Below are 12,738 nucleotides of genomic sequence, written 5' to 3'. Positions count from 1 at the left end.
GAGAGGCTTCTTTTGTGACCTTTTTGAGTGTTCGGCTTCGCAATGCAAGGTACGGAAACCAGGTTAAGCCATGTTTAAGGGTCCTACACACTCCCGATGAGTGTGCAATAGTGTTTTATCGCCTTAGTACATTATTTACCCCGATTAAGGTTAAGGAAATTCAAATACGCGAACTTTCCAAATGATGATTTCTTATTAAAATAGTGCGTTGTACAGTAATTACATAACGTAAACCCTAGTATATAAGGGCTAATTGAGTTGACCGGTTAGACTAGTTGACTTTATTTGACTTTGACTTGACTAGAATTTGATGATTGTCACAGTATGTAAAATGGAATACCTATAAAAATTTGTTATGATTTTTTTATTTCCAGTGTTGAGATGTTCTGTCAGAATTGACGTAAATGACTTAAAGTTAAGTGTGTTTAATGTGATGAGGAAAAATTGTGTTTTTGGGGAATTAAAAAAACTAATGGAAAGAATTGATTGTACATAGTTATAAAGTTGGGGAAACAAGCTTGGATAAAGAAGTGAAACAAAGTATGCAAAATTGTATAATAATATATGACGATTATATTAAAGACTATGAAATTTGTAAGCAATATCAGAACTAAATGTGAAACAAAAAAGTTTTACTGTAATATAATATTAAAAAAAATACATGTAAAGCATACTAATTAGATACATTTTTTAAGAGGACAATTTCGTTTATCATGGTTAGCCACCTGTTTACATAATGCACACTTTCGCTTAGGCATCGAACTTACTTTTTCCATCATTTTTTTTTTTTTTTATTTTAATCTCTTACCACGACTTCCAGTTCCCTTATTACGAATATCTGATGGATTCTCAATATCGAGAACATCCTTAGTTAATTCTACACCTATAATCTGGTTGTAGAATGATTCTCTTGATGACATCTCAGGGGCTGGACAATCATCTACAAATTTTTTCTTCAGCTTATTCAACTCTTCAAGGTATGAATTTAACTTCGATGCATCATGGCTTAAAATTGAGACGCAACGATATACATTTGAGAAAATTTCAATAGCTGTCATGTCAGAGTTAGAGTCTAGCAAAGAATTAGAAAAATGCCTTTTAAGTAATTATGTTGGAATAACGTCCCGACGCCACCATCTCATAATGTATTCTTCAGGAATCTATTCAATATTATAATACTTAAAGGCACAGAATATGTGCCTACACAAAAGACCTACATGTTCAATGTCACACCCCCAAACCAGAACAGCGGAAACATTTGGGGGAGGATGGCGTCATGTAAGTATCACAACAATGCATTATAGTAATCAAAGTACAGCCAACCATTGCATTAACAAGTATAAGTTTTACATAAGTGTTTTAAACATTACATATTCTAAAACATCAAGGAAAATACAAAAGACAACAGGAGTCGCAGTCTGATGCTAAGTAGTCTTCTCAAAACTTCGAGGCATATATGTCTACTAGAACCTTGAGAATACAACTAAGTTTTGAAAGAGTACCAGCATAAAGCTGGTGAGTTCATAAGCATTTTGTTTTAGGAAAACAGTTCTCGGTTCTTTTGAAAAAATGCAATATCTTTCCCGAAAAATCTCATACACTCCGGTGAAATAAATATATAAACCTCAAGAAAAATGACTCTTTGATATCAGTTGAAAGTGTTCCTCAAGAAAATCCCATATTCTGTTATGAAAAGCATGATTAAACCCGTTTCTTCTACGACTTCTTGGTTCAGACTAGTTATGTATAAACCAACACCGGATAGACAGTTAATTGGGTGGATCTGCCCTCAACCCACAATCAAACAAAGAATAGGGAATGAGGTAGAAACCACACATTCCATAGCTTATCAGGTGTTCCTCATACATAACCCAGATGTATAAACTAAGGAATCGTGGAATAAATAATGAAAGTTCATTAGTTGAATAATAGACCATCTGTTTATAAAATACTGATCATTACCCTAGGAAATCATATATTTCCCTTAAGTGAAAACTATTGAATTACTCGTTCTAAATCAGGAAGTATAAGTATCTACCATACTTATATTGGTTACGCATAGTTCCCTTTTTAAAACCTTGGCTACTTCCAGCGGCGTACATTAGTCTTATTACATAAATAAAACTAATTGAAAACATGGTAATCTGATTTCCTGAAAGTATTACTAATACCCTCAAGTGATCAATTAGTTACTAATTCTAAAGTTAGTTTGTTCGATCTATAATTATTACGTAAAAGAGTAGTACGATTGGCGAGTTTTATGACCATACTTAAACTTGATACGATGTGAAACGGACATCGATATCATTTATAACATTTTTCACCCGTAGACCTGCCGGTCCGACTGTAGCAAGCAGCCAGGTGCGGGATAGTCATAGATCTATACACAAAATCCACGCTTTCCCTCCAGGAAATTCTTGTTCATAAGGGTAGTCCTCCACTTAGTTAATGTTGTAAGTGCCCAAGGACGCATCTCCCAATTAAGTTAACGACTTTATGAATAATAATACATGAAAACCCTTTTGTTATTAACATGAATCTTTATAAGATAGTATCTTTGGTTTCATGATTCGTAAGTTTATTTCCTTAGTAAATGGATTTTGCATGGTTCATATTCTAATGCGTTGTGTAAAATTGATTTCTATATTTGTTGCATATTGATAACAGTAATATATTAAACAAAGTAATATATTTGAACACAAGATTACTTGTGCTTTTACTTTTACCCCCCCCCCCCCCTTTGAAAACATTTAAAAAAGTCGAAAAAATGTAGGGGTATGAACTCACAGTTTGACGTGGGATTCGAAGGTAAGTCGGTAGGAATGTTGAGTGCCAAAAGAAATCTCGGACACAAACAGATCTTATTTAACATATAGTAGCACATACATGTAGTAGATGAGGGTATAACACTATTAGTTATGGAAGGAAATCATCTTAGGGACTAGGAAACACTTGAAACTAAGTGTTAGAATTACATATGATTTGAAGAGGGGGAGTTTGCGACCGTAAAAGAGTTTTCGGCCCAAGGGTTTGCGGCCCAAGTGTTTGCGGTACATGGGTTTACAGCCCACGGGTATACTGCCTATGGGTTTACGGCCCATGAGTTTACGGCTGTAAACACTCGATGAAAAGTGCAATTTGCAGTGTTTCTAGGTCCTTTCTAGCCTCTTGTAAGTGTTCTAAGTCCCTTGCATAGCTATAAGGGGTGTTTAAGGTCAATCTTTGACCAAATACTAGGGTTTACGGCCAATGAGGGGTGTACGGCCGTACACATGGGTTTACAGACATAAACCTTTTGTGTTCATACATTTTAGGCCGATTTCTAGGTGAAAATCAAAGGTTTCTTAGTAGATATCAAGCATACGAGGTAGTTACTTACTATTAGGAAGCTTAGGATGAGGTTTTTAGCCACCAAGAACTAGTGTGTGTTCTTCGTGTTCTTGGTGAAATATGAAAATCTAGCAAATGATGAAATTTATGAGATGAAACATGGATTCATCACTAGATAAGAGATTGAAACATAATCAAGGTGAAGAATCACTTACATTCTTGAGGATACTTGAGCCAAATTCGATGCATGTAAAGAGAGAGTAGAGAGAGACAGTCTTTGAAGTGGGTAAAGTGTGAAATGAAGGCTAAGCATCCCTTATATAGTGTGAGTTTTCGACCAAGGTGGGTGGGTGGGGGTGTATGGCCGTAAACTCGATTTTGCAGCAGTATACTCCTCTCGAAGGGGTGTTCGGCCTGAATGCTATGATATGACTTGGAAAAACTCGCTCTTGGACCCAGACCTGGATTGTACTGAGCTTAGAATATTCAGTTAGACCCAAAATAATACTAACGAGAACATAAACAAATCCGAATTGATTTATTTTGAAACGGTTCGAACAAAAGACATTTCGGGTTGTCACATCATCCCCCGGTTAGAGGGAATTTCGTCCTGAAATTCAAACATGGAATATAATTCCTGGACATGGAAAAGATGAAGGGTATCACAAGTGTCTCATCAGATAGACACTTCCCTAAGATCGGTAGGGTACCTGAGTTTCATAAGCCCTCGCATTCTCCAATGAATTCGGATTCTCGCTGGGTTTTTCAGTGGAACTTTACTGTTGTATCTGCTGTTCTGATCTATGAAGGGTGGGTAGGCTTAGCTTGTTCTACCATGCCCATCCAACTGGTGGAATGCCTCTTTTTGAGGCCCCTTGCAGCCTTTGTCTTGAAGTTTGAGGTAGGATTCATGCCAGGTTCATCTCTCATTGTCCCGTGTACACAAGCCATATATAATTAAGATTGACAAGATGGTGGGATGAGTGACTTCGCCCTAGGTCCACAACCAGACAAGGAACAGGAGATAAGGCGGACGCACACATCCTAAGTCAGTAAAATCTTAATTATATACCACCCTCGTATGTACATTATTCATGGATTGGTTAACCATATTTGTCTCTAGCCTCTGTGTCGGAATTGGCCTTATTGCCCAAATGGTAATCCCAGAATGTTCTTCCGAGGATGCTTAAGGAAGGTTCCGGGTGGATGTCATACTCTTCGCGTGCATACTTTCAGTTTCTGGAAGGGAGATGAATTTTTCGAAGTTAGCATCTAGTTTGTCATTATGAGTGACGGGAGTTTTGTAATTCGAGTGGTTTAAGGTGAAGGGTCTCCTTAGGGACGTGCGGGTTTGGTATGACGTGGACTTAGTCGGACTAAGCGGAATGACATCGTAGAATCGTGCATTAAGTTAGTTCGGATGGAGCGTTTTGTTAGAACATTGGTGCCTCTGGGTGTATGTTTCTGGTGTTTCCTGCTCTTGGTTCGATGTTGGCGGGTACTACTAGTACGAGGGTTCTAATACTTTGAAATTATGGAATTTTTATGAAATGATCCTTACTAGGTCTCTCTATAGTCGTTTGGTGTATACTAGTCATGTATAACTGACCCTGACGTATACATTAATCCATCATAATTTACCCATTAGGGCTTCAAAGTTTATATGAATGTTGGGATTTAATTTGAATGAAAGAGTAATCAGAATTATAGGCAATTATTGGGGTTTTGAAAGCATACCAAAATATAGCAGAGTTCTTTGATGTTTCCCCAATTCTCTGGGGGTCATACTCCTCCTGCTTCCCTGTCGTTCTTCTCTGTTGGACAATCTCTCTTAAAATGTCATACTCCACCACATAGGTGACATGTTGGACTAGCCTCATCATTGGTAGTCGGAGTGATGAACTCGAATGGGGTCCTACAGATGCGGGTGATGTGTCCCTTCTTGTTGCATCTAGTGCAATGCAACACTCGATAGAATCCATAGTGATGGTGGTTGCATTCACTGTAGTACGGGACATTTCCTAAGTAGGGTGTAGTTGGTGTATGAATAGTAGGGTTGACGGGGGTATTGACTGCCCCAGTTCGTTTCCTTTCAGTAGGTCTTTGGGATGAACAACTCCATTTCTCGCTCTCGAACTTTCGTTTCAGGGTATTAGGTTTGAGGTTAAGTGTGCCTTTTCTAGTAGGCACTTGTTTTTGAAATTGGTTAACACCCAGATTAGGATTTTCATTAATGTTTCCACCCATATTTGCGTTATTAGTGTTAAGGATAGCTATGGCTGCTGCAACAGCTCCTATGACGGAAGCTTGGAACGTAGTTGAATCCATCTAAAGGGTTTGTGTTTTAATGGTGGGTTGATTTTGTTTCTTCGGAGGCATGATCTGCTACATGTCAAGAAAAGGAGCTTATGATCAACAATGGTTGCCTCTGGATGTATTCTAAATGTTTATATAAATGCAAGAAAATTTCCCATTTTGTTATCTATTTCTCATTGATTCGACCCACATCCCTATGATGTGGTCCTAGTAGGAATACAAGTTAGTTTCTAGAATGGTTAGAGACCATGTGTCATCCGAACTAAGTTACCTTCGATTGGTGAACATTGATTTCCCATTTTCGAAAAGATTTGAAAACGATCCATAATAAGGTCCACATAACACAGACTTATGAATGCTTTGCTGATCAGTTCATTGGGGTGGCCGAAATTTTTTTTTCACTCCCGCCGGCGTTAGATGATATGAAGGTTTAGCTACAGGGGTAACTCTAGGATTAAGTTGATACGAAACTTGACTTGGCTCTCAGGAAAAATCCCTGGAAGATTTTTAGGGAAGATGTCAGGGAAATTGTAGTCTTCGGGAAATATCTTGTGGTCTTTAACTTTTTGCATTTCATCATCATGAGCTAGATATGCAGAGTATTCCTTCTGCAGGTACTTCTGGGCTTTGATGCATGAAAGGATACGAAGATTCGAACTGAGCTTATCATGGAAAATGGTGTACGCTTCGCCAGAGGGAAGATTGAGACGATTCGTTTTCTCGAAACATAGGTTATTAGCGTGATTGAGGCTCAACCCATCCATGCCAATTATAACATCGAAGCTCTTTATGGATAATGGCATGAGATTGATGGGAATGGAGTGATCATCTGGGGTAAGAGTACATCCTATGAATATGTTTCGAAGGCAAAATGGTGGTACAACCTTGATAAAGTTACTTAATTCGCATGATACTGATCTAAGATATATTTTTGCTAACGATGACCTTTAACTGAATTAAGACTATTGTCTCTATAGTTGGTATTAAGATTACACAGAGTTAGAAAAGTTTTGACCTACGAGTAGGTATACAACATACCAACAGAGGAAAATTTGATAGTATGAAGAGCTAGTAAAATAGTACTTGCAATACAAAAATGTTTACGGGAAGAAGGGCTACTTAGAGAATAGGTAGGAAGGCCAGTCTTAACTAAAAGAAAGGATGAGTAGAGTATTTCCTACTAGTGACGGGCACTTCTTGAACTGATCCTTAAGTTAGCCAACTGGCGCTCCATGTCAAGAAGGTGTTGTTCGAATACTCTTTGGCATACTCGGAGTACTATGACTTCAGCTCGAGTTGTAGCAAGCTCTCGCCGTAGGAGCTCATTGTGTCTCATAAACCTCTCACAAGCATCTTTAAGACGGACGGTGCGGATTTAATGCATTCTCGCATTGGCATCCACTTCCATGATTCGGTTGACGGTTGTCCTACCCTGTATTTCGTTCCAAGCAACCCTACAGACTAGCATTGGTAGGACTTTGTCTGCCAAGCCACCTGCACTTAGATCGTAGAAGCTTATGTCTTCATTGAAGAGCATAGGTTGATCCTTCTATTGACTCCAAGTTTCCAAGCTTTCCACCCATGGAGGCGTCGGGTCTTGAAAAACTGGACGAGGGTCAGGATTTGGGACAGGAGCCACCGGGGGTAGATATTGACATCGGGCTCGGAGTCGGAACCCTCCAAATATTTCTCGGCGGAATAATCATCTAAGGAGATTGCATGTTCTTCTTATGGACCATCATCAAGCCAACCACCATTTCCTTGGTTGGGAAAGTACGGGTTGCCAGGGAGATGGAATCCCCCCATGATATCTATACGAGAATAGGGGTAAAGAGATAGTTAACAGACACTTCGTCTAGTACTACTTCTATAGTATTTTAAACCTTTTATGTTTGGTTCAAGAAATTTTCGGGTATCTAGGTAAGTTTTAGACTTGTTGCAACACCACAATCACTCTCAGGCACATGTTGATAATGTCTTGAATAAATATAGTTGCTCAGGCTATATTGATCCTAGACATGATTACATAACTGCCCAGGTTTAACTGCAATGTCCAACCTCCAATTACTTTTATTTTGTTCTTCTTATGATTCTTGTTCTAGTATGTACATATTATGAATATATATTTATACTTTTATAACATAATTTTATATATATATATATATATATATATATATATATATATATATGATTGTTTTTTTGTTTTTTTGTTTTTAAAGTATAATTCTTGGTCAGAGTGTTTTTATCTCAATATGTTTATAGTTGTATATCTTTTATGATTGATATACTAAGTTCACTATAAACAAGGCTCTGATACAAATCTGTCACACCCCCAAAACAGAACGTCGGAAACATTCGGGGGCGGATGATGTTATGCAAGTATCACAACAATGCATTATAGTAATCAAAGTACAGCCAACCATTGCTTTAATAAGTATCAGTTTTACATAAGTGTTTTAAACATTACATATTCTAAAACATCAAGGAAAATACAAAAAACAACAGGAGTCGCAATCCAATGCTAAGCAGTCTTCTCAAAACTTCGAGGCGTACCTGTCTACTAGAACCCTAAGAATACAACTAAGTTTTGAAAGAGTACTAGCATAAAGCTGGTGAGTTCATAAGCATTTTGTCTTAGGAAAATAGTTCTCGGTTCTTTTGAAAAAATGCAATATCTTTCCCGAAAAATCTCATACACTCCGGTGAAATAAATATATAAACCTCAAGAAAACTGACTCCTTGATATCAGTTGAAAGTGCTCCTCAAGAAAATCCCATATTTTGTCATGAAAAGCATGATTAAACACATTTCTTCAATGACTTCTTGGTTCAGACTAGTTATGTATAAACCAACACTGGATAGACAGTTAATTGTGTGGATCTGCCCTAAACCCACAATAAAACAAGGAATAAGGAATGAGGTAGAAACCACACATTCCACAGTCTATCAGGTATTCTTCAAACATAACCCAGATGTATAAAATAAGGAATCATGGAATAAATAATGAAAGTTCGTTAGTTGAATAATAGACCATCTGTTTATAAAATACTGATGATTACCCTGGGAAATCCTATATTTCCCTTAAGTGAAAACTATTGAATTACTCGTTCTAAATCAGAAAGTATAAGTATCTACCATACTTATATTGGTTAAGCAGAGTTCCCTTTTTAAAACCCTGGCTACTTCCAACGACGTAAATTAGTGTTATTACATAAATAAAACTAATTGAAAACATGGTGATCTGATTTCCTAAAAGTATTACTAATACCCTCCAGTGATCACTTAGTTACTAACTCTAAAGTTAGTTTATTCGATCTATTATTATTATGTAAAAGAGTCGTACGATTGGCGAGTTTTATGACCATACTTAAACTTGATACGATGTTAAACGGACACCAATATCATTTATGACATTTGTCACCCGTAGACCTGCAGGTCTGACTGTAGGTAGCAGCTAGGTGCGGGATAGTCAGTCCCGTATAGATCTATACACAAAAGCCACGCTTTCCCTCCAGGAAATTCTTGTTCATAAAGGTAGTCCTCCACTTAGTTAATGTTGTAAGTGCCCAAGGATGCGTCTCCCAGTTAAGTTAACGACTTTATGAATAATAATACAGGAAAACCCTTTTGTTATTAATACGAATCTTTATAAGATAGTATCTTTGGTTTCATGATCCGTAAGTTTATTTCCTTAGTAAATGGCTTTTGCATGGTTCATATTCTAACGCGTTGTGTAAAATTGATTTCTATATTTGTTGTATATTGATAACAGTAATATATTAAACAAAGTAATATATTTGAACACAAGATTACTTGTGCTTTTACTTTTACCCCCCCCCCCCCCCTCCCCTTTGAAAACATTTAAAAACTCAAAAAAATGTAGGGGTATGAACTCACAGTTTGACGTGGGATTTGAAGGTAAGTCGGTAGGAATGCTGAGTGCCAAAAGAAACCTCGGACACAAACGGATCTTATTTAGCATATAGTAGCACATACATGTATTAGATGAGGGCATACCACTATTACTTATGGAAGGAAATCACCTTAGGGACTAGGAAACACTTGAAACTAAGTGTTAGAATTACATATGATTTGAAGATGGGAGTTTACGACCGTAAAAGGGTTTTTGGCCCAATGGTTTGTGGCCCAAGTGTTTGCGGTCCATGGTTTACAGCCCATGAGTTTATGGCCGTAAACACTAGATGAAAAGTGTGATTTGTAATGTTTCTAGGTCCTTTCTAGCCTCTTGGAAGTATTCTAAGTCCCTTTCATAGCTAAAAGGGGTGTTTAAGGTCAATCTTTGACCAAATACTAGGTTTTACGACCAATGAGAGGTGTACGGCCGTACACATGGGTTTACGGACATAAACCTTTCGTGTTCATGCATTTTAGGCCGATTTCTAGGTGAAAATCAAAGGTTTCTTAGTAGATATCAAGCATACAAGGTAGTTACTTACTATTAGGAAGCTTAGGATGAGGTTTTTAGCCACCAAGAACTAGTGTGTGTTCTTGGTGTTCTTGGTGAAAGATGAAAATCTAGCAAATGATGAAATTTATGAGATGAAACATGGATTCATCACTAGATAAGAGATTGAAACATAATCAAGGTGAAGAATCACTTACATTCTTGAGGATCCTTGAGCCAAATTCGATGGATGTAAAGAGAGAGTAGAGAAAGATAGTCTTTGAAGTTGGTAAAGTGTGAAATGAAGGCTAAGCATCCCTTATATAGGGTGAGTTTTCGACCAAGGGTGGTGGGTGGGGGTGTACGATCGTAAACTCGATTTTGCAGCCGTACACTCCTCTCGAAGGGGTTTTCGGCCCGAATGCTACGATATGACTAGAGAAAACTAGCTCTTGGACCCAAACCTTGATTGTACTGAGCTTAGAATATCCAGTTAGACCCAAAATAATACTAACGAGAACAGAAACAAATCCGAATTGATTTATTTTTGAACGGTTTGAACAAAAGAAATTTTGGGTTGTCACATTCAAAATGCATGCAGGTACATTTGTATGAACCCTCTATTGTTTAGTGTGTAACCTGGAATATGTATGATAAAAAATGAGTTTTAGTTATAAAGTCTTGTTGTGTGATTAAAAAAAATAATTATATAATATAGTAATAACGTACCATGTATTGGGTATCCTTTGTAAGACAATCGTAATCGTATTCCTCAAGTTTGTCATCAACAACAGGACTTGATGGTTGCCTTGTGGTTATGCTCTTTTGCTTCTCCAATATAATAATAGTGTCAACACCATTATTAGAAGTAACACTCATTTGGAAACAAGTATTGTCAGAATCTGAAATCTCTTTCTGCACCTGATAAAATGTTTTACGAGTGTAGACCTTTGAAGCATGTGGTTCAATTGGAATATATGTGATGAATCTTGGAAGTGTTGTAGTAGTGTTAAAGTCGTTGACAAATTGATTATGCCTTTGACGTTCCATAACACCCTAAAATTTCATCATAAACATTAAAAGATAAGAACCAGTAAGGGTGTTGTTATAAAAACAACCAATTTTGGCCTTTTGACAATGATGTAGTTCTCATAAGACCAGACATCGGTATGTCCTTGAAAAATGTAGGTACCCAACGTCTACGCAACCCATACATCTCTTGCATCCACTTGTTATTTGAAATGTTAAACTCACATAAACAAGATTTCCATGCCTTTTCAAAATCACGTGGTTCCAGCTTAGAATTCCAAATAATAGAGTGAAAACGCTTTCGAAAAGCTAAGTTTGTGGCTAGTTGCGTTGTTATCTAAATAAAAAAAATACAGATTAGTGTAAAATATATAATCGTGGTATACAATGAATGATGGGTATGAATGGTATAAACATGAAGTCTCAAAGAAATTAGAATACTATTCTAGCATAACAACCTTTTAAAGTGTAATTCTGCCATATCATTTGTTCTGAAAGAATTATCTTCTGATCAAACGATATGTAGTAACAATGTATCATTTGTTCTGAAAGAATTATATTCTGATTGAACGACATGAACTAACAAGGTAAACATAGTGACATTGTTTTGAATATAAATAAAATATTCACCTTGTTTGCCAGTTTTTTTGTAATATGCCACATACAAAACTGTGTACTGATATTGGAAATACTTCATTAATAGCCTTGTTTAAAGTTGGATCTTGATCTGTAAGAACAAGCGTAGGTTGTTTTTAGGTTGTTTTTTGAATGCTTTCAAAAATGATCTAAGCAGTCAAGAATAAGAACTACCATCTTCTCTACTCAAAAGACGTGCACCAAAAGTCACACATTTCTTATGATTATCTATCCCAGTGAACGGTACGAAAACCATATCATATATGTTTACAAAAATAAAAATTGGTAAGCGTTATTCGAAGCAAGAAAATTTTTGTGATAACATTGAAAAATTAAAAAATACTTATTCATGCTAAATGTGGCATCCAGAGACACAACGTCTCCAAAAGCATTGTAGTTGTACTTTGTAGTTTCATCAGCCCAAAAACTCGAATTCAATTTTTTCTCAAAAACTTTAAACTCGAAAGAAAAACTTGGGATATTTTTTTTTCCTTTCCAGCATCTTCACTACAGGGAATTTTGCATCCCTGTAACCTATATAAGAATTGAGATTTATCGTACTGTTCTGGAAATCAGAAACCAACCCACCTCGAATGTTAGAACCACCCTGAAGTCCGGTAAACAACTTATGTGCTCTTGAGGCACCAATATTTTGCTTTGACAAATTATGAATAAACATCTCCTGTGAATAATCAAGTATCTTCTTTGTAAGAGACAAAAACATATTGTCCTTACGAAACAACTCATGATTATGTTTTTCGACAAATTCAGCAACAATATATTTTTTTAGTACCATGTACTAGAATAAAAACAATTTTTGTTATGCATTCGCACCTAAATGAGTCTTTCCTTCTCTGAACCTTATTATGTTGAGGGTCTAAAGTATCCACTTACCGGTTCTTGGTTTCCCTTCCTATTGCATAACAAATGTCATTGTGTGATAATGTCGGATTCGGTGGTTCTAATTGGTCCAAGCCTGACATCAAAGTCTGCTAATGATGCGTAATTGTAATACATTGATA

Source organism: Lactuca saligna, chromosome 8 (assembly GCF_052625555.1).
Source record: "Lactuca saligna cultivar CGN05327 chromosome 8, ASM5262555v1, whole genome shotgun sequence".
NCBI classification, from domain to species: Eukaryota; Viridiplantae; Streptophyta; class Magnoliopsida; order Asterales; family Asteraceae; genus Lactuca; species Lactuca saligna.
This window is presented reverse-complemented; position numbering follows the sequence as displayed.